Below are 24579 nucleotides of genomic sequence, written 5' to 3'. Positions count from 1 at the left end.
TGAGCATCAGGAGCCGGTGGGAGACTGCAGGAGGCAAGGCTGACAAAAAGTGGCTGACACCCTCTGGAGACCGGCTGCTGCGAGGGAAACGGGGTCCACGGAGTGCGCAGACACAGTGCCCCGCTACCACGAGCCATTTCCTCTGCAGAATTACTGCTCAGGGGGCACCAAACGTGAGCACGTTCAGTGCATTTCTTTCAGCATCATCCACCAGATGCACCCTGCCAGAGTCTGCTGTTGCTGTTTACACAAGAAGGAGAAGTGCACCGTTCCTGGAAGCGCTGCAATACCAGGTCGATGCGTGGAGCGGATGGCGCAAGCCCCAATCGCAGCTCCCTGTTCCAAAAAGCAATTTAATATTTAGTCCCCTGTTGGGGGACGTATCAGATATTAAACTGATAAGAACAGATTTTTTTTTTTTTTTAAACTGTTTATTGTCACTAATACAAAATTTCACCACATTTCATTATTTTTGAAAACTGCCCTTTAAAAAAGTAAAATACACACCACATTTAATATAAAAGTGTTCAATTAACTTTTTGTTTTTGTTAAAAACTAGTGCTGTGGGCAGTAAAATGTGTAAAATTTCTACAAAACATTTTAAAATATCATAAAAAAGAAGCTTTAATGTCTTCTGTTGTACAGGAGCGCAGTGAGTCCTTATCAATAGTCTCTACATCCCACTCTCCCAGACAGCTAATCTCCAGGACACTGTCAGGGTACCCTCAGACCTTTATCCTTCTTCTCTGTTTCCTCCTTCTTCTCTCGGAGAGTCAGGCTGCCGCTGCCGAGACCTTTTCCGTGAAGCTCCGGGTGCCACCTCCGGGTGGGCACAGACGATTCTTCTTTGTGGCTGTGTCCTTGGCCTGCCGCTTGCAGCTGCCAGGGTTGCTGCAGCCATTCGGATCACAGCCACGGGGGGGATCTGTCTGTGCCTCCTTACCAGCAAGTTGCGGGAGGTCCAGATGGCGTCTTTGATGGCGGCGAGGGTGAGCCACTGCTTTCCGAAGTCTTTGTAGGTTGACTTCTGGTGGCTCACCCCGTAGAGCACAAGCTTTTCATTTAGGACCTCCCTTGCTGGCAAGTCCGGGAAATTTAGGTCGCCGGCTGTCGCCCACAGGTCTACGGCAGCACTGCACTCCCAGAGGAGGTGCCTCACCGACTCCGGTGCGCCACAACCCGGTCGGGGGCAAGTTGGGTTCGCTGACATTCCTCGGGAGTGCATAACAGACCTGACTGGGAGGATCTCGTGGGCCACCATCCATGACAGGTCCCGAAGTCTGTCTGGGAGAGCAGGATGGTTCACGTTGCGCCAAACCGATGTGGGCTCGCCAAATGCAAGCCCGCGCACTGGACTCACTGGGTCCCGCTCCTGCACAACAGAAATGACAGAGCGATGATTTTTTAAAATGTCAACTGTTTGTCTTTCCAAATTAAAATGTTTTAAAAAAGTCCTTATAAATATATATGCCGGTGGTAAGTTAAAAGCCACAGGTATCGTTAGATCTGTTGGAATCAGTTTTAGTTTTCTTAAGTAGGCGCCCATCCAGTAACGTACCAAGGCTTTGGTCTTGGTAGTACTGGGTGGGCCCACAGCATTTTCCATGTGCAATGATGTGTATCTTGCGCCTAAAACAGTTTCAGATATGATTCTTGAATTGAAAAAATATAAAATGGCGTAAGATTTAAATAACTGCTTTAAAATTTACACTGTGGTTAAGATATTTCTTGTGAGTGAGGCTCCTCCTTCACTCCAGTGGGTGAGGGTTGGAGGGGAAGAGCCTCCCTTCCCGGCCGACGTCTGGGTGTCGGTCGTTCCTGGAGTCTGCCATTAAAAGTTCGCTTCTCACGAGGGGTTGACTGCAAAACAATATTTAAAAAGGACAATTCATTCGGGGAGCCCGAGGGGAAGACTCGAGGCTCCTCCAGTGAAGAACTGTCAGAGAGAGCCTCAGGCCTTCCCCGCTTCTCTGATAAAACAGAGGAATCCGACAGCTCTGAAGCTAGTCTTTTTGCTTGTTGGCCGCTTGGTGGGATGGGTTCTTCTTCAGATTCAGGTGATGGTAGGCTGACTTCCAGGTGAGTGCACCCTTCGCTTGCCAGCAGACCACTCTGAGTCATGGATTCTGGGGCCTCTGTAAGCCCCTCCCTCTGTCCCGCCTCACCTGTTTCTCCTCCAATCACAGGTTTTGGCGGGAGATTTGAATTATTTTGGGTCTCAACAGCCATATTGGCCCCAGCATTTTCCTAAGAACAGATACTACACTTGATCTTAGCCAAAAGGCCGAGAAGCGATGCCGATGGGCGCGCGTAGGGGAGGAGGGCACTTCCGGCATGACAAGCTAAAGGACCGGTTGCACGCATGTTCGAATAAAATGTAGACGGAACAAACATAGCGTCAGTTATCACCCTTATATCCATTCGCTTAGACAATAGAAAGTGTTTGAATGTGCTGAAGAAGAAATGTGCCCGTGACCCTGATCAGAGACCCCCAGCGAGCCCCAGGTCCTGGAGGTGCCTGGAAGCGCCAACAGCGACCCTGCAGATGTTCACGTTAATCCTGCAAGAATGTGTCAAGAAAAGAACTCGTAAAACAATGAAAGTAATTACTCTCACACACACACACACACACACATAGACAAACAGACACAGCTTGCACAACTGCCTCCCCCCAGTGTTGCACGACCATGCCGTAGGGGACCCCTGAAAGAGAATAAAACGAGAGGGGCGTGAACTGCATATTCACAGTGGAGCGGCATGCCACTGGGTATGTGGCTTCACTGTCCTCGCTGCGAGTAACTTTGAATATTGTTGTCTGTCTCTTCTGTATTCCTGCATTTGAGTGTTTTTTTACAAGTGTCACAGGAGTTTGAACCTGACAACCCACTGACTCATGACGACCTCGCATGTCTACACGTGTCAGGGTTAAACATATTGGCCTCTCATGTTACATGGTGTGACTAGGCACGTGGAGTCAGTACTCCAGTCTCCCCATTGAACGTCTGCAGCAACTGCACTAAGCCACTTGCTGCCGCTGCCTTTGCTCAGAATGAAGTCACACGAGAGCCACACAGACCGACTCCTTGAGACAACCAGAGTACGTTCTCTGAATTTGGACACAGGTCCAGTGGCTGGGCTTGTTGCGGGCGACCTGATGAGACCACCACTTAGCATGTGGCATGTGCGAGAGACTCCTCCGGGCGAGACCGGTCCAATTCATACTTACCTGGCAGGGGAGATACCATGATCAAGAAGGTGGTTCACCCAGGGCGAGGCTCAGCCATTGCACACGGGCTGGGCTGAGCTGACCTCTGCGAATTCCCCAAATGTGGGAATCTCGACTGCATAATTTGTGATAGTGGGGGACTGCGTTCGCGCTCTCCCCTGATCCCGTGTTTAAAACAAGAGGCAGGTGCAGCGCCGTGCCGAGCTCCTTGGCTTGCGAGTGCAGCCGGACTCGAGCAAGAAACGACCAGGCCAGCACTACCAACGCTTGCTGGAAAGGTCTGCCCGTCCGCGGGAGACAACCAACCAACCAGCCGAGAGGCCGATCTGCTCTCAGTCAGGAAACCTCAATGAAAAACGGCAACCAGGCAGAGAAAGGGGCGTCGGCCAAGCGCCTCCACTTTACCAGCACACCGGAACCACTGGCCACAGTGGACCAGGTGGCCGTCAGAAACAACCGTCCAACTCAAGCGGAAGCGGCTCAAATTGCTGTTGTCGCTCTCAGCGGCCTTCCCAGCCGCAGAGGCAACTGCTTCGGATCTTTAGGTCCAATGAAGGCAAGCAGCGACACCCAAGATGGAAGCCACAACATTGTGGTTCATAGTAAACCTACCCGCACAGGCCAGCTCCTGCACTTTGAGTCCCTTCGCCCACTGGAACCCGAGTCCCTGCTCGGCGCCACCTATTTCAGCTCCCTGGACTTGCAGAGTGGATACTGGCAAGTGGCCATGGATGTGGAGTGCAAGCCGAAGACTGCCATGACCACCCACCTAGGCCTGTTCCAGTTCAAGGTTATGCCTTTTGGACTGCAGAACGCTGGGGCTACCTTCCAGCGGTTGATGGAGACCGTCTTGGGTGAGCTGAGAGGGAGGACCTGTTTCATGTACATTGACGATATCATTGTATTCTCGAAGACAGAGGAACATCTCCTCGACCTTGATGCTGTGTTCGAAAATTACATCAAGCCAACTTAACGCTCAACGTGAAAAAGTGCCACTTACTCCAACGCCAGCTCACCTTTTTGGGACATCTGGTTTCCGGGAAAGGGGTGGAGGTGGATCCAGCTAAGATCTCTGCTATTACTGCCTACCCGCCGCCAACCAACCTGAAAAGTCTCCAGAGGTTTCTGGGGTTGGTGGGCTGGTACCATAAATTCATCCCCAGGCTCGCTGACTTAGCAGCGCCCTTAAACCATCTAAAAAAGAAGGATGTGTCTTGGGAATGGAGCCCAAGTTGCCAAGAGGCCTTCAACCACCTCAAAGCCTTGCTGCAGTCACCGCCATTTCACCCGATGGGGGGTTCCTAAATACATGGTGTCCGACCGTGACCCCCAGTTCACTAGTCAGTTGATGTCCCGGTTGTGTGAAGCTTGGGGAGTGTCCCATAAGCTGACCACAGCCTACCACCCCCAAACAAACATGACTGAAAGAGTCAATCGGACCTTAAAAACAATGATTGCCTCCTTTGTGGGGAACCATCATCAAGACTGGGATGGATGGTTGCCTGAGTTCCGTCTCGCTCTCAACACCGCAGTCCACGAGACAACAGGCACCACTCCCGCCATGTTGGCCCTTGGTAGGAACTTGATGGGACCGCTGGAACGACTGGTACACAAAGCTCCATCACCACACACATCTGCATACCACACAATACACACACACACACAGTTGCACAATGAAGTGGAGAGACATGTTGGTGCGGCCAAAGCTCGACAAGCCAGATATTGTAATGCAGGTCGCAGAGATGTACACTTCGCTGTCGGGGATCTGGTCTGCGTTAGGGCACACCCACTATCCAAAGCTTCGGCAAAATTCTATGCCAAACTTGCTCCCAGATGGGTAGGCCCTGCTCGGGTAGAGAAGAAATTAGGTCCTGTAAACTATAAATGTGTTAGACATGAAGTCCTATTACGGCCCCGGTAAGCCGCTGGCTGGGGGGCGGGGGTGTAATGGGCACAGAAGTCCATCAGCTGAGGTAGTGGGGTCCATAAGTGCTTCGCTACGATATACTCAGCTGTAAGAAAAACTACTGCCATGATCTGTGTACGGGGAAACAGGTACAGGACCATATATACGTGCATCATCATTGTTACCATGCATCCTCCTCATCTGCAAGAGCGACTGCAGTGAGCAGACACGCCTGTAGGTGGTTGGAGAAAGAGAAAAATTGTGACGTCACACGAGGGGGGATGCTGAGAGCCGGCGTTTTAGCCACTGTGATGGAAAAATTTATATTTCACAGGTATAACATAGGTTACACATTGTGTGAATTACTTTAAGGCCTTTTGTAGAGCTTCAACATTTGCATCCGAGCACATCCTGTATTGTACTGAGTACCTGCCCGCTGGTTTCTGCATCCGTGTTTTTGGTTCCAGCACCTAACGCGTCATTTTCCTGAATCCCTTTAACTACAGTATTTTTGTTTTAACTTGGACTGCTCCTTGAGTAGGCTGCACTGTGTCGAGTGGTTAGTGTGCAGGCCACACAGCTAGGAAACTTGAGTTCTATTCCACCTTCTGTGTGGAGTTTGCATGATCTCCCCGTGCATGTGTGGGTTTTTCTCTGGTCACTTCGGTTTCCTCCCCCATTCCAAAAACATGCTAGGTTAATTGGCCACTCCAAATTGGCCATAGGTATGAATGTGAGTGTGAATGGTTGTTTGTCTATATGTGCCCTGGGATTGGCTGGCCACCAGTCCAGGGTGTATTCCCTAACACAGCTGGGATAGTCTCCAGCATGCACGCGACCCTTGTGAGGATAAGCAGTAGAAAATTAATGAAAGAATGAATGCTCCCTGAGTTGTGCTTTTGTTGCAACTTTGCCTCATTGTTTGGACACCTCCTGTTCTATGTATCGACTTCTATCCACTTCCGATGCAGAGAACCTACTCCATGCATTTGTCATGTCTCACCTCTATTACTGTGTGCTGCTTGTGCTGCTTTCTGGTCTTCCAATGTCTAGTTTGTAAAGCTTGCCGTTAGTACCTTCAGGTACGACCACGCTACCATTTGAGCCACAATGCCCCAACAAGGACAAGAAAGAAGAATGCGGGCTCGAGAGCCTTTTCCATTGGGGCTCCAGCATTGTGGAATGCCCTAACTGCTGATACTAGAGCTGTTACCTCAGTGGAAATGTTAAAGTCTCAACTCAAGACTTATTTGTACACTTTAGCATTTAGTTAATAGTATTCCCGGCCTGATTGACTGCCACTCCTATGGTACCATCATAAGAGTCCTACTGATACAAAGTGGTATCAGTAGGACTGATACCACTTTGTATCTTCAGCCTTCCTGGCTGTTGATATGTTCCTCAAAGACTTACTCTTTTTCTCACCCTTTAATATGAAGACCTGTCTAGTGACAAAATCTCCCATTCACACACTCATCCGTACTTTGAAAACGTTTTCGCGTTCAAACCCCGAAAAGGTCTTTAACCGCGGAGGCTCTCCTTTCCTAGCCTAGCGCAAACAAGAGAGCAGAAAATACCGGGTCACTCACTCACCGAGGGTGGCAGACGCACAATTTACAGGCTCTGACCGCCTGTGGCTATCCCACGTGTTTTTTTTTTTTTTTTCCTTTTTTTGTCATAGCCAACACACAAAGGGCCACCAAACCCGACCCTGAGAAGCCAAACGGAAGACGGAAAAGCCCCTTATGCCACTGGTTTGTGGAGGAAACTTGGAAGGCCTCCACCAGACAAGATCATCGTGTCAGATTCCATCCAGCAGTTGATCAATGCGACACTCACAGGGCCCCGGGAAGCGCGCACGAAACCTGAGCATCAGGAGCCGGTGGGAGACTGCAGGAGGCAAGGCTGACAAAAAGTGGCTGACACCCTCTGGAGACCGGCTGCTGCGAGGGAAACGGGGTCCACGGAGTGCGCAGACACAGTGCCCCGCTACCACGAGCCATTTCCTCTGCAGAATTACTGCTCAGGGGGCACCAAACGTGAGCACGTTCAGTGCATTTCTTTCAGCATCATCCACCAGATGCACCCTGCCAGAGTCTGCTGTTGCTGTTTACACAAGAAGGAGAAGTGCACCGTTCCTGGAAGCGCTGCAATACCAGGTCGATGCGTGGAGCGGATGGCGCAAGCCCCAATCGCAGCTCCCTGTTCCAAAAAGCAATTTAATATTTAGTCCCCTGTTGGGGGACGTATCAGATATTAAACTGATGAGAACAGATTTTTTTTTTTTTTTTTAAACTGTTTATTGTCACTAATACAAAATTTCACCACATTTCATTATTTTTGAAAACTGCCCTTTAAAAAAAGTAAAATACACACCACATTTAATATAAAAGTGTTCAATTAACTTTTTGTTTTTGTTAAAAACTAGTGCTGTGGGCAGTAAAATGTGTAAAATTTCTACAAAACATTTTAAAATATCATAAAAAAGAAGCTTTAATGTCTTCTGTTGTACAGGAGCGCAGTGAGTCCTTATCAATAGTCTCTACATCCCACTCTCCCAGACAGCTAATCTCCAGGACACTGTCAGGGTACCCTCAGACCTTTATCCTTCTTCTCTGTTTCCTCCTTCTTCTCTCGGAGAGTCAGGCTGCCGCTGCCGAGACCTTTTCCGTGAAGCTCCGGGTGCCACCTCCGGGTGGGCACAGACGATTCTTCTTTGTGGCTGTGTCCTTGGCCTGCCGCTTGCAGCTGCCAGGGTTGCTGCAGCCATTCGGATCACAGCCACGGGGGGGATCTGTCTGTGCCTCCTTACCAGCAAGTTGCGGGAGGTCCAGATGGCGTCTTTGATGGCGGCGAGGGTGAGCCACTGCTTTCCGAAGTCTTTGTAGGTTGACTTCTGGTGGCTCACCCCGTAGAGCACAAGCTTTTCATTTAGGACCTCCCTTGCTGGCAAGTCCGGGAAATTTAGGTCGCCGGCTGTCGCCCACAGGTCTACGGCAGCACTGCACTCCCAGAGGAGGTGCCTCACCGACTCCGGTGCGCCACAACCCGGTCGGGGGCAAGTTGGGTTCGCTGACATTCCTCGGGAGTGCATAACAGACCTGACTGGGAGGATCTCGTGGGCCACCATCCATGACAGGTCCCGAAGTCTGTCTGGGAGAGCAGGATGGTTCACGTTGCGCCAAACCGATGTGGGCTCGCCAAATGCAAGCCCGCGCACTGGACTCACTGGGTCCCGCTCCTGCACAACAGAAATGACAGAGCGATGATTTTTTAAAATGTCAACTGTTTGTCTTTCCAAATTAAAATGTTTTAAAAAAGTCCTTATAAATATATATGCCGGTGGTAAGTTAAAAGCCACAGGTATCGTTAGATCTGTTGGAATCAGTTTTAGTTTTCTTAAGTAGGCGCCCATCCAGTAACGTACCAAGGCTTTGGTCTTGGTAGTACTGGGTGGGCCCACAGCATTTTCCATGTGCAATGATGTGTATCTTGCGCCTAAAACAGTTTCAGATATGATTCTTGAATTGAAAAAATATAAAATGGCGTAAGATTTAAATAACTGCTTTAAAATTTACACTGTGGTTAAGATATTTCTTGTGAGTGAGGCTCCTCCTTCACTCCAGTGGGTGAGGGTTGGAGGGGAAGAGCCTCCCTTCCCGGCCGACGTCTGGGTGTCGGTCGTTCCTGGAGTCTGCCATTAAAAGTTCGCTTCTCACGAGGGGTTGACTGCAAAACAATATTTAAAAAGGACAATTCATTCGGGGAGCCCGAGGGGAAGACTCGAGGCTCCTCCAGTGAAGAACTGTCAGAGAGAGCCTCAGGCCTTCCCCGCTTCTCTGATAAAACAGAGGAATCCGACAGCTCTGAAGCTAGTCTTTTTGCTTGTTGGCCGCTTGGTGGGATGGGTTCTTCTTCAGATTCAGGTGATGGTAGGCTGACTTCCAGGTGAGTGCACCCTTCGCTTGCCAGCAGACCACTCTGAGTCATGGATTCTGGGGCCTCTGTAAGCCCCTCCCTCTGTCCCGCCTCACCTGTTTCTCCTCCAATCACAGGTTTTGGCGGGAGATTTGAATTATTTTGGGTCTCAACAGCCATATTGGCCCCAGCATTTTCCTAAGAACAGATACTACACTTGATCTTAGCCAAAAGGCCGAGAAGCGATGCCGATGGGCGCGCGTAGGGGAGGAGGGCACTTCCGGCATGACAAGCTAAAGGACCGGTTGCACGCATGTTCGAATAAAATGTAGACGGAACAAACATAGCGTCAGTTATCACCCTTATATCCATTCGCTTAGACAATAGAAAGTGTTTGAATGTGCTGAAGAAGAAATGTGCCCGTGACCCTGATCAGAGACCCCCAGCGAGCCCCAGGTCCTGGAGGTGCCTGGAAGCGCCAACAGCGACCCTGCAGATGTTCACGTTAATCCTGCAAGAATGTGTCAAGAAAAGAACTCGTAAAACAATGAAAGTAATTACTCTCACACACACACACACACACACATAGACAAACAGACACAGCTTGCACAACTGCCTCCCCCCAGTGTTGCACGACCATGCCGTAGGGGACCCCTGAAAGAGAATAAAACGAGAGGGGCGTGAACTGCATATTCACAGTGGAGCGGCATGCCACTGGGTATGTGGCTTCACTGTCCTCGCTGCGAGTAACTTTGAATATTGTTGTCTGTCTCTTCTGTATTCCTGCATTTGAGTGTTTTTTTACAAGTGTCACAGGAGTTTGAACCTGACAACCCACTGACTCATGACGACCTCGCATGTCTACACGTGTCAGGGTTAAACATATTGGCCTCTCATGTTACATGGTGTGACTAGGCACGTGGAGTCAGTACTCCAGTCTCCCCATTGAACGTCTGCAGCAACTGCACTAAGCCACTTGCTGCCGCTGCCTTTGCTCAGAATGAAGTCACACGAGAGCCACACAGACCGACTCCTTGAGACAACCAGAGTACGTTCTCTGAATTTGGACACAGGTCCAGTGGCTGGGCTTGTTGCGGGCGACCTGATGAGACCACCACTTAGCATGTGGCATGTGCGAGAGACTCCTCCGGGCGAGACCGGTCCAATTCATACTTACCTGGCAGGGGAGATACCATGATCAAGAAGGTGGTTCACCCAGGGCGAGGCTCAGCCATTGCACACGGGCTGGGCTGAGCTGACCTCTGCGAATTCCCCAAATGTGGGAATCTCGACTGCATAATTTGTGATAGTGGGGGACTGCGTTCGCGCTCTCCCCTGATCCCGTGTTTAAAACAAGAGGCAGGTGCAGCGCCGTGCCGAGCTCCTTGGCTTGCGAGTGCAGCCGGACTCGAGCAAGAAACGACCAGGCCAGCACTACCAACGCTTGCTGGAAAGGTCTGCCCGTCCGCGGGAGACAACCAACCAACCAGCCGAGAGGCCGATCTGCTCTCAGTCAGGAAACCTCAATGAAAAACGGCAACCAGGCAGAGAAAGGGGCGTCGGCCAAGCGCCTCCACTTTACCAGCACACCGGAACCACTGGCCACAGTGGACCAGGTGGCCGTCAGAAACAACCGTCCAACTCAAGCGGAAGCGGCTCAAATTGCTGTTGTCGCTCTCAGCGGCCTTCCCAGCCGCAGAGGCAACTGCTTCGGATCTTTAGGTCCAATGAAGGCAAGCAGCGACACCCAAGATGGAAGCCACAACATTGTGGTTCATAGTAAACCTACCCGCACAGGCCAGCTCCTGCACTTTGAGTCCCTTCGCCCACTGGAACCCGAGTCCCTGCTCGGCGCCACCTATTTCAGCTCCCTGGACTTGCAGAGTGGATACTGGCAAGTGGCCATGGATGTGGAGTGCAAGCCGAAGACTGCCATGACCACCCACCTAGGCCTGTTCCAGTTCAAGGTTATGCCTTTTGGACTGCAGAACGCTGGGGCTACCTTCCAGCGGTTGATGGAGACCGTCTTGGGTGAGCTGAGAGGGAGGACCTGTTTCATGTACATTGACGATATCATTGTATTCTCGAAGACAGAGGAACATCTCCTCGACCTTGATGCTGTGTTCGAAAATTACATCAAGCCAACTTAACGCTCAACGTGAAAAAGTGCCACTTACTCCAACGCCAGCTCACCTTTTTGGGACATCTGGTTTCCGGGAAAGGGGTGGAGGTGGATCCAGCTAAGATCTCTGCTATTACTGCCTACCCGCCGCCAACCAACCTGAAAAGTCTCCAGAGGTTTCTGGGGTTGGTGGGCTGGTACCATAAATTCATCCCCAGGCTCGCTGACTTAGCAGCGCCCTTAAACCATCTAAAAAAGAAGGATGTGTCTTGGGAATGGAGCCCAAGTTGCCAAGAGGCCTTCAACCACCTCAAAGCCTTGCTGCAGTCACCGCCATTTCACCCGATGGGGGGTTCCTAAATACATGGTGTCCGACCGTGACCCCCAGTTCACTAGTCAGTTGATGTCCCGGTTGTGTGAAGCTTGGGGAGTGTCCCATAAGCTGACCACAGCCTACCACCCCCAAACAAACATGACTGAAAGAGTCAATCGGACCTTAAAAACAATGATTGCCTCCTTTGTGGGGAACCATCATCAAGACTGGGATGGATGGTTGCCTGAGTTCCGTCTCGCTCTCAACACCGCAGTCCACGAGACAACAGGCACCACTCCCGCCATGTTGGCCCTTGGTAGGAACTTGATGGGACCGCTGGAACGACTGGTACACAAAGCTCCATCACCACACACATCTGCATACCACACAATACACACACACACACAGTTGCACAATGAAGTGGAGAGACATGTTGGTGCGGCCAAAGCTCGACAAGCCAGATATTGTAATGCAGGTCGCAGAGATGTACACTTCGCTGTCGGGGATCTGGTCTGCGTTAGGGCACACCCACTATCCAAAGCTTCGGCAAAATTCTATGCCAAACTTGCTCCCAGATGGGTAGGCCCTGCTCGGGTAGAGAAGAAATTAGGTCCTGTAAACTATAAATGTGTTAGACATGAAGTCCTATTACGGCCCCGGTAAGCCGCTGGCTGGGGGGCGGGGGTGTAATGGGCACAGAAGTCCATCAGCTGAGGTAGTGGGGTCCATAAGTGCTTCGCTACGATATACTCAGCTGTAAGAAAAACTACTGCCATGATCTGTGTACGGGGAAACAGGTACAGGACCATATATACGTGCATCATCATTGTTACCATGCATCCTCCTCATCTGCAAGAGCGACTGCAGTGAGCAGACACGCCTGTAGGTGGTTGGAGAAAGAGAAAAATTGTGACGTCACACGAGGGGGGATGCTGAGAGCCGGCGTTTTAGCCACTGTGATGGAAAAATTTATATTTCACAGGTATAACATAGGTTACACATTGTGTGAATTACTTTAAGGCCTTTTGTAGAGCTTCAACATTTGCATCCGAGCACATCCTGTATTGTACTGAGTACCTGCCCGCTGGTTTCTGCATCCGTGTTTTTGGTTCCAGCACCTAACGCGTCATTTTCCTGAATCCCTTTAACTACAGTATTTTTGTTTTAACTTGGACTGCTCCTTGAGTAGGCTGCACTGTGTCGAGTGGTTAGTGTGCAGGCCACACAGCTAGGAAACTTGAGTTCTATTCCACCTTCTGTGTGGAGTTTGCATGATCTCCCCGTGCATGTGTGGGTTTTTCTCTGGTCACTTCGGTTTCCTCCCCCATTCCAAAAACATGCTAGGTTAATTGGCCACTCCAAATTGGCCATAGGTATGAATGTGAGTGTGAATGGTTGTTTGTCTATATGTGCCCTGGGATTGGCTGGCCACCAGTCCAGGGTGTATTCCCTAACACAGCTGGGATAGTCTCCAGCATGCACGCGACCCTTGTGAGGATAAGCAGTAGAAAATTAATGAAAGAATGAATGCTCCCTGAGTTGTGCTTTTGTTGCAACTTTGCCTCATTGTTTGGACACCTCCTGTTCTATGTATCGACTTCTATCCACTTCCGATGCAGAGAACCTACTCCATGCATTTGTCATGTCTCACCTCTATTACTGTGTGCTGCTTGTGCTGCTTTCTGGTCTTCCAATGTCTAGTTTGTAAAGCTTGCCGTTAGTACCTTCAGGTACGACCACGCTACCATTTGAGCCACAATGCCCCAACAAGGACAAGAAAGAAGAATGCGGGCTCGAGAGCCTTTTCCATTGGGGCTCCAGCATTGTGGAATGCCCTAACTGCTGATACTAGAGCTGTTACCTCAGTGGAAATGTTAAAGTCTCAACTCAAGACTTATTTGTACACTTTAGCATTTAGTTAATAGTATTCCCGGCCTGATTGACTGCCACTCCTATGGTACCATCATAAGAGTCCTACTGATACAAAGTGGTATCAGTAGGACTGATACCACTTTGTATCTTCAGCCTTCCTGGCTGTTGATATGTTCCTCAAAGACTTACTCTTTTTCTCACCCTTTAATATGAAGACCTGTCTAGTGACAAAATCTCCCATTCACACACTCATCCGTACTTTGAAAACGTTTTCGCGTTCAAACCCCGAAAAGGTCTTTAACCGCGGAGGCTCTCCTTTCCTAGCCTAGCGCAAACAAGAGAGCAGAAAATACCGGGTCACTCACTCACCGAGGGTGGCAGACGCACAATTTACAGGCTCTGACCGCCTGTGGCTATCCCACGTGGTTTTTTTTTTTTTTTCCTTTTTTTGTCATAGCCAACACACAAAGGGCCACCAAACCCGACCCTGAGAAGCCAAACGGAAGACGGAAAAGCCCCTTATGCCACTGGTTTGTGGAGGAAACTTGGAAGGCCTCCACCAGACAAGATCATCGTGTCAGATTCCATCCAGCAGTTGATCAATGCGACACTCACAGGGCCCCGGGAAGCGCGCACGAAACCTGAGCATCAGGAGCCGGTGGGAGACTGCAGGAGGCAAGGCTGACAAAAAGTGGCTGACACCCTCTGGAGACCGGCTGCTGCGAGGGAAACGGGGTCCACGGAGTGCGCAGACACAGTGCCCCGCTACCACGAGCCATTTCCTCTGCAGAATTACTGCTCAGGGGGCACCAAACGTGAGCACGTTCAGTGCATTTCTTTCAGCATCATCCACCAGATGCACCCTGCCAGAGTCTGCTGTTGCTGTTTACACAAGAAGGAGAAGTGCACCGTTCCTGGAAGCGCTGCAATACCAGGTCGATGCGTGGAGCGGATGGCGCAAGCCCCAATCGCAGCTCCCTGTTCCAAAAAGCAATTTAATATTTAGTCCCCTGTTGGGGGACGTATCAGATATTAAACTGATAAGAACAGATTTTTTTTTTTTTTTAAACTGTTTATTGTCACTAATACAAAATTTCACCACATTTCATTATTTTTGAAAACTGCCCTTTAAAAAAGTAAAATACACACCACATTTAATATAAAAGTGTTCAATTAACTTTTTGTTTTTGTTAAAAACTAGTGCTGTGGGCAGTAAAATGTGTAAAATTTCTACAAAACATTTTAAAATATCATAAAAAAGAAGCTTTAATGTCTTCTGTTGTACAGGAGCGCAGTGAGTCCTTATCAATAGTCTCTACATCCCACTCTCCCAGACAGCTAATCTCCAGGACACTGTCAGGGTACCCTCAGACCTTTATCCTTCTTCTCTGTTTCCTCCTTCTTCTCTCGGAGAGTCAGGCTGCCGCTGCCGAGACCTTTTCCGTGAAGCTCCGGGTGCCACCTCCGGGTGGGCACAGACGATTCTTCTTTGTGGCTGTGTCCTTGGCCTGCCGCTTGCAGCTGCCAGGGTTGCTGCAGCCATTCGGATCACAGCCACGGGGGGGATCTGTCTGTGCCTCCTTACCAGCAAGTTGCGGGAGGTCCAGATGGCGTCTTTGATGGCGGCGAGGGTGAGCCACTGCTTTCCGAAGTCTTTGTAGGTTGACTTCTGGTGGCTCACCCCGTAGAGCACAAGCTTTTCATTTAGGACCTCCCTTGCTGGCAAGTCCGGGAAATTTAGGTCGCCGGCTGTCGCCCACAGGTCTACGGCAGCACTGCACTCCCAGAGGAGGTGCCTCACCGACTCCGGTGCGCCACAACCCGGTCGGGGGCAAGTTGGGTTCGCTGACATTCCTCGGGAGTGCATAACAGACCTGACTGGGAGGATCTCGTGGGCCACCATCCATGACAGGTCCCGAAGTCTGTCTGGGAGAGCAGGATGGTTCACGTTGCGCCAAACCGATGTGGGCTCGCCAAATGCAAGCCCGCGCACTGGACTCACTGGGTCCCGCTCCTGCACAACAGAAATGACAGAGCGATGATTTTTTAAAATGTCAACTGTTTGTCTTTCCAAATTAAAATGTTTTAAAAAAGTCCTTATAAATATATATGCCGGTGGTAAGTTAAAAGCCACAGGTATCGTTAGATCTGTTGGAATCAGTTTTAGTTTTCTTAAGTAGGCGCCCATCCAGTAACGTACCAAGGCTTTGGTCTTGGTAGTACTGGGTGGGCCCACAGCATTTTCCATGTGCAATGATGTGTATCTTGCGCCTAAAACAGTTTCAGATATGATTCTTGAATTGAAAAAATATAAAATGGCGTAAGATTTAAATAACTGCTTTAAAATTTACACTGTGGTTAAGATATTTCTTGTGAGTGAGGCTCCTCCTTCACTCCAGTGGGTGAGGGTTGGAGGGGAAGAGCCTCCCTTCCCGGCCGACGTCTGGGTGTCGGTCGTTCCTGGAGTCTGCCATTAAAAGTTCGCTTCTCACGAGGGGTTGACTGCAAAACAATATTTAAAAAGGACAATTCATTCGGGGAGCCCGAGGGGAAGACTCGAGGCTCCTCCAGTGAAGAACTGTCAGAGAGAGCCTCAGGCCTTCCCCGCTTCTCTGATAAAACAGAGGAATCCGACAGCTCTGAAGCTAGTCTTTTTGCTTGTTGGCCGCTTGGTGGGATGGGTTCTTCTTCAGATTCAGGTGATGGTAGGCTGACTTCCAGGTGAGTGCACCCTTCGCTTGCCAGCAGACCACTCTGAGTCATGGATTCTGGGGCCTCTGTAAGCCCCTCCCTCTGTCCCGCCTCACCTGTTTCTCCTCCAATCACAGGTTTTGGCGGGAGATTTGAATTATTTTGGGTCTCAACAGCCATATTGGCCCCAGCATTTTCCTAAGAACAGATACTACACTTGATCTTAGCCAAAAGGCCGAGAAGCGATGCCGATGGGCGCGCGTAGGGGAGGAGGGCACTTCCGGCATGACAAGCTAAAGGACCGGTTGCACGCATGTTCGAATAAAATGTAGACGGAACAAACATAGCGTCAGTTATCACCCTTATATCCATTCGCTTAGACAATAGAAAGTGTTTGAATGTGCTGAAGAAGAAATGTGCCCGTGACCCTGATCAGAGACCCCCAGCGAGCCCCAGGTCCTGGAGGTGCCTGGAAGCGCCAACAGCGACCCTGCAGATGTTCACGTTAATCCTGCAAGAATGTGTCAAGAAAAGAACTCGTAAAACAATGAAAGTAATTACTCTCACACACACACACACACACACATAGACAAACAGACACAGCTTGCACAACTGCCTCCCCCCAGTGTTGCACGACCATGCCGTAGGGGACCCCTGAAAGAGAATAAAACGAGAGGGGCGTGAACTGCATATTCACAGTGGAGCGGCATGCCACTGGGTATGTGGCTTCACTGTCCTCGCTGCGAGTAACTTTGAATATTGTTGTCTGTCTCTTCTGTATTCCTGCATTTGAGTGTTTTTTTACAAGTGTCACAGGAGTTTGAACCTGACAACCCACTGACTCATGACGACCTCGCATGTCTACACGTGTCAGGGTTAAACATATTGGCCTCTCATGTTACATGGTGTGACTAGGCACGTGGAGTCAGTACTCCAGTCTCCCCATTGAACGTCTGCAGCAACTGCACTAAGCCACTTGCTGCCGCTGCCTTTGCTCAGAATGAAGTCACACGAGAGCCACACAGACCGACTCCTTGAGACAACCAGAGTACGTTCTCTGAATTTGGACACAGGTCCAGTGGCTGGGCTTGTTGCGGGCGACCTGATGAGACCACCACTTAGCATGTGGCATGTGCGAGAGACTCCTCCGGGCGAGACCGGTCCAATTCATACTTACCTGGCAGGGGAGATACCATGATCAAGAAGGTGGTTCACCCAGGGCGAGGCTCAGCCATTGCACACGGGCTGGGCTGAGCTGACCTCTGCGAATTCCCCAAATGTGGGAATCTCGACTGCATAATTTGTGATAGTGGGGGACTGCGTTCGCGCTCTCCCCTGATCCCGTGTTTAAAACAAGAGGCAGGTGCAGCGCCGTGCCGAGCTCCTTGGCTTGCGAGTGCAGCCGGACTCGAGCAAGAAACGACCAGGCCAGCACTACCAACGCTTGCTGGAAAGGTCTGCCCGTCCGCGGGAGACAACCAACCAACCAGCCGAGAGGCCGATCTGCTCTCAGTCAGGAAACCTCAATGAAAAACGGCAACCAGGCAGAGAAAGGGGCGTCGGCCAAGCGCCTCCACTTTACCAGCACACCGGAACCACTGGCCACAGTGGACCAGGTGGCCGTCAGAAACAACCGTCCAACTCAAGCGGAAGCGGCTCAAATTGCTGTTGTCGCTCTCAGCGGCCTTCCCAGCCGCAGAGGCAACTGCTTCGGATCTTTAGGTCCAATGAAGGCAAGCAGCGACACCCAAGATGGAAGCCACAACATTGTGGTTCATAGTAAACCTACCCGCACAGGCCAGCTCCTGCACTTTGAGTCCCTTCGCCCACTGGAACCCGAGTCCCTGCTCGGCGCCACCTATTTCAGCTCCCTGGACTTGCAGAGTGGATACTGGCAAGTGGCCATGGATGTGGAGTGCAAGCCGAAGACTGCCATGACCACCCACCTAGGCCTGTTCCAGTTCAAGGTTATGCCTTTTGGACTGCAGAACGCTGGGGCTACCTTCCAGCGGTTGATGGAGACCGTCTTGGGTGAGCTGAGAGGGAGGACCTGTTTCATGTACATTGACGATATCATTGTATTCTCGAAGACAGAGGAACATCTCCTCGACCTTGATGCTGTGTTCGAAAATTACATCAAGCCAACTTAACGCTCAACGTGAAAAAGTGCCACTTACTCCAACGCCAGCTCACCTTTTTGGGACATCTGGTTTCCGGGAAAGGGGTGGAGGTGGATCCAGCTAAGATCTCTGCTATTACTGCCTACCCGCCGCCAACCAACCTGAAAAGTCTCCAGAGGTTTCTGGGGTTGGTGGGCTGGTACCATAAATTCATCCCCAGGCTCGCTGACTTAGCAGCGCCCTTAAACCATCTAAAAAAGAAGGATGTGTCTTGGGAATGGAGCCCAAGTTGCCAAGAGGCCTTCAACCACCTCAAAGCCTTGCTGCAGTCACCGCCATTTCACCCGATGGGGGGTTCCTAAATACATGGTGTCCGACCGTGACCCCCAGTTCACTAGTCAGTTGATGTCCCGGTTGTGTGAAGCTTGGGGAGTGTCCCATAAGCTGACCACAGCCTACCACCCCCAAACAAACATGACTGAAAGAGTCAATCGGACCTTAAAAACAATGATTGCCTCCTTTGTGGGGAACCATCATCAAGACTGGGATGGATGGTTGCCTGAGTTCCGTCTCGCTCTCAACACCGCAGTCCACGAGACAACAGGCACCACTCCCGCCATGTTGGCCCTTGGTAGGAACTTGATGGGACCGCTGGAACGACTGGTACACAAAGCTCCATCACCACACACATCTGCATACCACACAATACACACACACACACAGTTGCACAATGAAGTGGAGAGACATGTTGGTGCGGCCAAAGCTCGACAAGCCAGATATTGTAATGCAGGTCGCAGAGATGTACACTTCGCTGTCGGGGATCTGGTCTGCGTTAGGGCACACCCACTATCCAAAGCTTCGGCAAAATTCTATGCCAAACTTGCTCCCAGATGGGTAGGCCCTGCTCGGGTAGAGAAGAAATTAGGTCCTGTAAACTATAAATGTGTTAGACATGAAGTCCTATTACGGCCCCGGTAAGCCGCTGGCTGGGGGGCGGGGGTGTAATGGGCACAGAAGTCCATCAGCTGAGGTAGTGGGGTCCATAAGTGCTTCGCTACGATATACTCAGCTGTAAGAAAAACTACTGCCATGATCTGTGTACGGGGAAACAGGTACAGGACCATATATACGTGCATCATCATTGTTACCATGCATCCTCCTCATCTGCAAGAGCGACTGCAGTGAGCAGACACGCCTGTAGGTGGTTGGAGAAAGAGAAAAATTGTGACGTCACACGAGGGGGGATGCTGAGAGCCGGCGTTTTAGCCACTGTGATGGAAAAATTTATATTTCACAGGTATAACATAGGTTACACATTGTGTGAATTACTTTAAGGCCTTTTGTAGAGCTTCAACATTTGCATCCGAGCACATCCTGTATTGTACTGAGTACCTGCCCGCTGGTTTCTGCATCCGTGTTTTTGGTTCCAGCACCTAACGCGTCATTTTCCTGAATCCCTTTAACTACAGTATTTTTGTTTTAACTTGGACTGCTCCTTGAGTAGGCTGCACTGTGTCGAGTGGTTAGTGTGCAGGCCACACAGCTAGGAAACTTGAGTTCTATTCCACCTTCTGTGTGGAGTTTGCATGATCTCCCCGTGCATGTGTGGGTTTTTCTCTGGTCACTTCGGTTTCCTCCCCCATTCCAAAAACATGCTAGGTTAATTGGCCACTCCAAATTGGCCATAGGTATGAATGTGAGTGTGAATGGTTGTTTGTCTATATGTGCCCTGGGATTGGCTGGCCACCAGTCCAGGGTGTATTCCCTAACACAGCTGGGATAGTCTCCAGCATGCACGCGACCCTTGTGAGGATAAGCAGTAGAAAATTAATGAAAGAATGAATGCTCCCTGAGTTGTGCTTTTGTTGCAACTTTGCCTCATTGTTTGGACACCTCCTGTTCTATGTATCGACTTCTATCCACTTCCGATGCAGAGAACCTACTCCATGCATTTGTCATGTCTCACCTCTATTACTGTGTGCTGCTTGTGCTGCTTTCTGGTCTTCCAATGTCTAGTTTGTAAAGCTTGCCGTTAGTACCTTCAGGTACGACCACGCTACCATTTGAGCCACAATGCCCCAACAAGGACAAGAAAGAAGAATGCGGGCTCGAGAGCCTTTTCCATTGGGGCTCCAGCATTGTGGAATGCCCTAACTGCTGATACTAGAGCTGTTACCTCAGTGGAAATGTTAAAGTCTCAACTCAAGACTTATTTGTACACTTTAGCATTTAGTTAATAGTATTCCCGGCCTGATTGACTGCCACTCCTATGGTACCATCATAAGAGTCCTACTGATACAAAGTGGTATCAGTAGGACTGATACCACTTTGTATCTTCAGCCTTCCTGGCTGTTGATATGTTCCTCAAAGACTTACTCTTTTTCTCACCCTTTAATATGAAGACCTGTCTAGTGACAAAATCTCCCATTCACACACTCATCCGTACTTTGAAAACGTTTTCGCGTTCAAACCCCGAAAAGGTCTTTAACCGCGGAGGCTCTCCTTTCCTAGCCTAGCGCAAACAAGAGAGCAGAAAATACCGGGTCACTCACTCACCGAGGGTGGCAGACGCACAATTTACAGGCTCTGACCGCCTGTGGCTATCCCACGTGTTTTTTTTTTTTTTTTCCTTTTTTTGTCATAGCCAACACACAAAGGGCCACCAAACCCGACCCTGAGAAGCCAAACGGAAGACGGAAAAGCCCCTTATGCCACTGGTTTGTGGAGGAAACTTGGAAGGCCTCCACCAGACAAGATCATCGTGTCAGATTCCATCCAGCAGTTGATCAATGCGACACTCACAGGGCCCCGGGAAGCGCGCACGAAACCTGAGCATCAGGAGCCGGTGGGAGACTGCAGGAGGCAAGGCTGACAAAAAGTGGCTGACACCCTCTGGAGACCGGCTGCTGCGAGGGAAACGGGGTCCACGGAGTGCGCAGACACAGTGCCCCGCTACCACGAGCCATTTCCTCTGCAGAATTACTGCTCAGGGGGCACCAAACGTGAGCACGTTCAGTGCATTTCTTTCAGCATCATCCACCAGATGCACCCTGCCAGAGTCTGCTGTTGCTGTTTACACAAGAAGGAGAAGTGCACCGTTCCTGGAAGCGCTGCAATACCAGGTCGATGCGTGGAGCGGATGGCGCAAGCCCCAATCGCAGCTCCCTGTTCCAAAAAGCAATTTAATATTTAGTCCCCTGTTGGGGGACGTATCAGATATTAAACTGATGAGAACAGATTTTTTTTTTTTTTTTTAAACTGTTTATTGTCACTAATACAAAATTTCACCACATTTCATTATTTTTGAAAACTGCCCTTTAAAAAAAGTAAAATACACACCACATTTAATATAAAAGTGTTCAATTAACTTTTTGTTTTTGTTAAAAACTAGTGCTGTGGGCAGTAAAATGTGTAAAATTTCTACAAAACATTTTAAAATATCATAAAAAAGAAGCTTTAATGTCTTCTGTTGTACAGGAGCGCAGTGAGTCCTTATCAATAGTCTCTACATCCCACTCTCCCAGACAGCTAATCTCCAGGACACTGTCAGGGTACCCTCAGACCTTTATCCTTCTTCTCTGTTTCCTCCTTCTTCTCTCGGAGAGTCAGGCTGCCGCTGCCGAGACCTTTTCCGTGAAGCTCCGGGTGCCACCTCCGGGTGGGCACAGACGATTCTTCTTTGTGGCTGTGTCCTTGGCCTGCCGCTTGCAGCTGCCAGGGTTGCTGCAGCCATTCGGATCACAGCCACGGGGGGGATCTGTCTGTGCCTCCTTACCAGCAAGTTGCGGGAGGTCCAGATGGCGTCTTTGATGGCGGCGAGGGTGAGCCACTGCTTTCCGAAGTCTTTGTAGGTTGACTTCTGGTGGCTCACCCCGTAGAGCACAAGCTTTTCATTTAGGACCTCCCTTGCTGGCAAGTCCGGGAAATTTAGGTCGCCGGCTGTCGCCCACAGGTCTACGGCAGCACTGCACTCCCAGAGGAGGTGCCTCACCGACTCCGGTGCGCCACAACCCGGTCGGGGGCAAGTTGGGTTCGCTGACATTCCTCGGGAGTGCATAACAGACCTGACTGGGAGGATCTCGTGGGCCACCATCCATGACAGGTCCCGAAGTCTGTCTGGGAGAGCAGGATGGTTCACGTTGCGCCAAACCGATGTGGGCTCGCCAAATGCAAGCCCGCGCACTGGACTCACTGGGTCCCGCTCCTGCACAACAGAAATGACAGAGCGATGATTTTTTAAAATGTCAACTGTTTGTCTTTCCAAATTAAAATGTTTTAAAAAAGTCCTTATAAATATATATGCCGGTGGTAAGTTAAAAGCCACAGGTATCGTTAGATCTGTTGGAATCAGTTTTAGTTTTCTTAAGTAGGCGCCCATCCAGTAACGTACCAAGGCTTTGGTCTTGGTAGTACTGGGTGGGCCCACAGCATTTTCCATGTGCAATGATGTGTATCTTGCGCCTAAAACAGTTTCAGATATGATTCTTGAATTGAAAAAATATAAAATGGCGTAAGATTTAAATAACTGCTTTAAAATTTACACTGTGGTTAAGATATTTCTTGTGAGTGAGGCTCCTCCTTCACTCCAGTGGGTGAGGGTTGGAGGGGAAGAGCCTCCCTTCCCGGCCGACGTCTGGGTGTCGGTCGTTCCTGGAGTCTGCCATTAAAAGTTCGCTTCTCACGAGGGGTTGACTGCAAAACAATATTTAAAAAGGACAATTCATTCGGGGAGCCCGAGGGGAAGACTCGAGGCTCCTCCAGTGAAGAACTGTCAGAGAGAGCCTCAGGCCTTCCCCGCTTCTCTGATAAAACAGAGGAATCCGACAGCTCTGAAGCTAGTCTTTTTGCTTGTTGGCCGCTTGGTGGGATGGGTTCTTCTTCAGATTCAGGTGATGGTAGGCTGACTTCCAGGTGAGTGCACCCTTCGCTTGCCAGCAGACCACTCTGAGTCATGGATTCTGGGGCCTCTGTAAGCCCCTCCCTCTGTCCCGCCTCACCTGTTTCTCCTCCAATCACAGGTTTTGGCGGGAGATTTGAATTATTTTGGGTCTCAACAGCCATATTGGCCCCAGCATTTTCCTAAGAACAGATACTACACTTGATCTTAGCCAAAAGGCCGAGAAGCGATGCCGATGGGCGCGCGTAGGGGAGGAGGGCACTTCCGGCATGACAAGCTAAAGGACCGGTTGCACGCATGTTCGAATAAAATGTAGACGGAACAAACATAGCGTCAGTTATCACCCTTATATCCATTCGCTTAGACAATAGAAAGTGTTTGAATGTGCTGAAGAAGAAATGTGCCCGTGACCCTGATCAGAGACCCCCAGCGAGCCCCAGGTCCTGGAGGTGCCTGGAAGCGCCAACAGCGACCCTGCAGATGTTCACGTTAATCCTGCAAGAATGTGTCAAGAAAAGAACTCGTAAAACAATGAAAGTAATTACTCTCACACACACACACACACACACATAGACAAACAGACACAGCTTGCACAACTGCCTCCCCCCAGTGTTGCACGACCATGCCGTAGGGGACCCCTGAAAGAGAATAAAACGAGAGGGGCGTGAACTGCATATTCACAGTGGAGCGGCATGCCACTGGGTATGTGGCTTCACTGTCCTCGCTGCGAGTAACTTTGAATATTGTTGTCTGTCTCTTCTGTATTCCTGCATTTGAGTGTTTTTTTACAAGTGTCACAGGAGTTTGAACCTGACAACCCACTGACTCATGACGACCTCGCATGTCTACACGTGTCAGGGTTAAACATATTGGCCTCTCATGTTACATGGTGTGACTAGGCACGTGGAGTCAGTACTCCAGTCTCCCCATTGAACGTCTGCAGCAACTGCACTAAGCCACTTGCTGCCGCTGCCTTTGCTCAGAATGAAGTCACACGAGAGCCACACAGACCGACTCCTTGAGACAACCAGAGTACGTTCTCTGAATTTGGACACAGGTCCAGTGGCTGGGCTTGTTGCGGGCGACCTGATGAGACCACCACTTAGCATGTGGCATGTGCGAGAGACTCCTCCGGGCGAGACCGGTCCAATTCATACTTACCTGGCAGGGGAGATACCATGATCAAGAAGGTGGTTCACCCAGGGCGAGGCTCAGCCATTGCACACGGGCTGGGCTGAGCTGACCTCTGCGAATTCCCCAAATGTGGGAATCTCGACTGCATAATTTGTGATAGTGGGGGACTGCGTTCGCGCTCTCCCCTGATCCCGTGTTTAAAACAAGAGGCAGGTGCAGCGCCGTGCCGAGCTCCTTGGCTTGCGAGTGCAGCCGGACTCGAGCAAGAAACGACCAGGCCAGCACTACCAACGCTTGCTGGAAAGGTCTGCCCGTCCGCGGGAGACAACCAACCAACCAGCCGAGAGGCCGATCTGCTCTCAGTCAGGAAACCTCAATGA

At 50.3% G+C, this 24579-nt stretch overlaps 4 non-coding genes and 9 pseudogenes across 4 annotated transcripts; 5 read left to right on the top strand and 8 right to left on the bottom strand.

The window, feature by feature from the left end:
• Window positions 1–256: 256 nt before the first annotated feature.
• LOC131119412 (U2 spliceosomal RNA) lies at window positions 257–431 on the bottom strand (annotated as a pseudogene).
• Window positions 432–2182: 1751 nt separating this feature from the next.
• LOC131119378 (U2 spliceosomal RNA) lies at window positions 2183–2296 on the bottom strand (annotated as a pseudogene).
• Window positions 2297–3218: 922 nt separating this feature from the next.
• On the top strand, window positions 3219–3387 carry LOC131119393 (U1 spliceosomal RNA). The gene has a single exon (XR_009126343.1). It is a non-coding gene; the product is annotated as a U1 spliceosomal RNA (small nuclear RNA).
• Window positions 3388–3953: 566 nt separating this feature from the next.
• The window catches only part of LOC131119361 (uncharacterized), a 44802-nt pseudogene continuing 24176 nt past the window's right edge, over window positions 3954–24579 (top strand).
• LOC131119416 (U2 spliceosomal RNA) lies at window positions 7255–7431 on the bottom strand (annotated as a pseudogene).
• On the bottom strand, window positions 9184–9297 carry LOC131119421 (U2 spliceosomal RNA; annotated as a pseudogene).
• Window positions 10220–10388, top strand: LOC131119392 (U1 spliceosomal RNA). The gene has a single exon (XR_009126342.1). It is a non-coding gene; the product is annotated as a U1 spliceosomal RNA (small nuclear RNA).
• LOC131119410 (U2 spliceosomal RNA) lies at window positions 14256–14430 on the bottom strand (annotated as a pseudogene).
• Window positions 16182–16295, bottom strand: LOC131119420 (U2 spliceosomal RNA; annotated as a pseudogene).
• On the top strand, window positions 17218–17386 carry LOC131119391 (U1 spliceosomal RNA). Its single transcript, XR_009126341.1, has one exon. It is a non-coding gene; the product is annotated as a U1 spliceosomal RNA (small nuclear RNA).
• Window positions 21254–21430, bottom strand: LOC131119415 (U2 spliceosomal RNA; annotated as a pseudogene).
• LOC131119419 (U2 spliceosomal RNA) lies at window positions 23183–23296 on the bottom strand (annotated as a pseudogene).
• LOC131119390 (U1 spliceosomal RNA) lies at window positions 24219–24387 on the top strand. Its single transcript, XR_009126340.1, has one exon. It is a non-coding gene; the product is annotated as a U1 spliceosomal RNA (small nuclear RNA).

The sequence above is a fragment of the Doryrhamphus excisus genome, unplaced genomic scaffold (genome assembly GCF_030265055.1).
Source record: "Doryrhamphus excisus isolate RoL2022-K1 unplaced genomic scaffold, RoL_Dexc_1.0 HiC_scaffold_26, whole genome shotgun sequence".
NCBI classification, from domain to species: Eukaryota; Metazoa; Chordata; class Actinopteri; order Syngnathiformes; family Syngnathidae; genus Doryrhamphus; species Doryrhamphus excisus.
The sequence above is the reverse complement of the archived record's forward strand: the minus strand, read 5'-3'. Positions and strand labels throughout refer to the sequence as shown.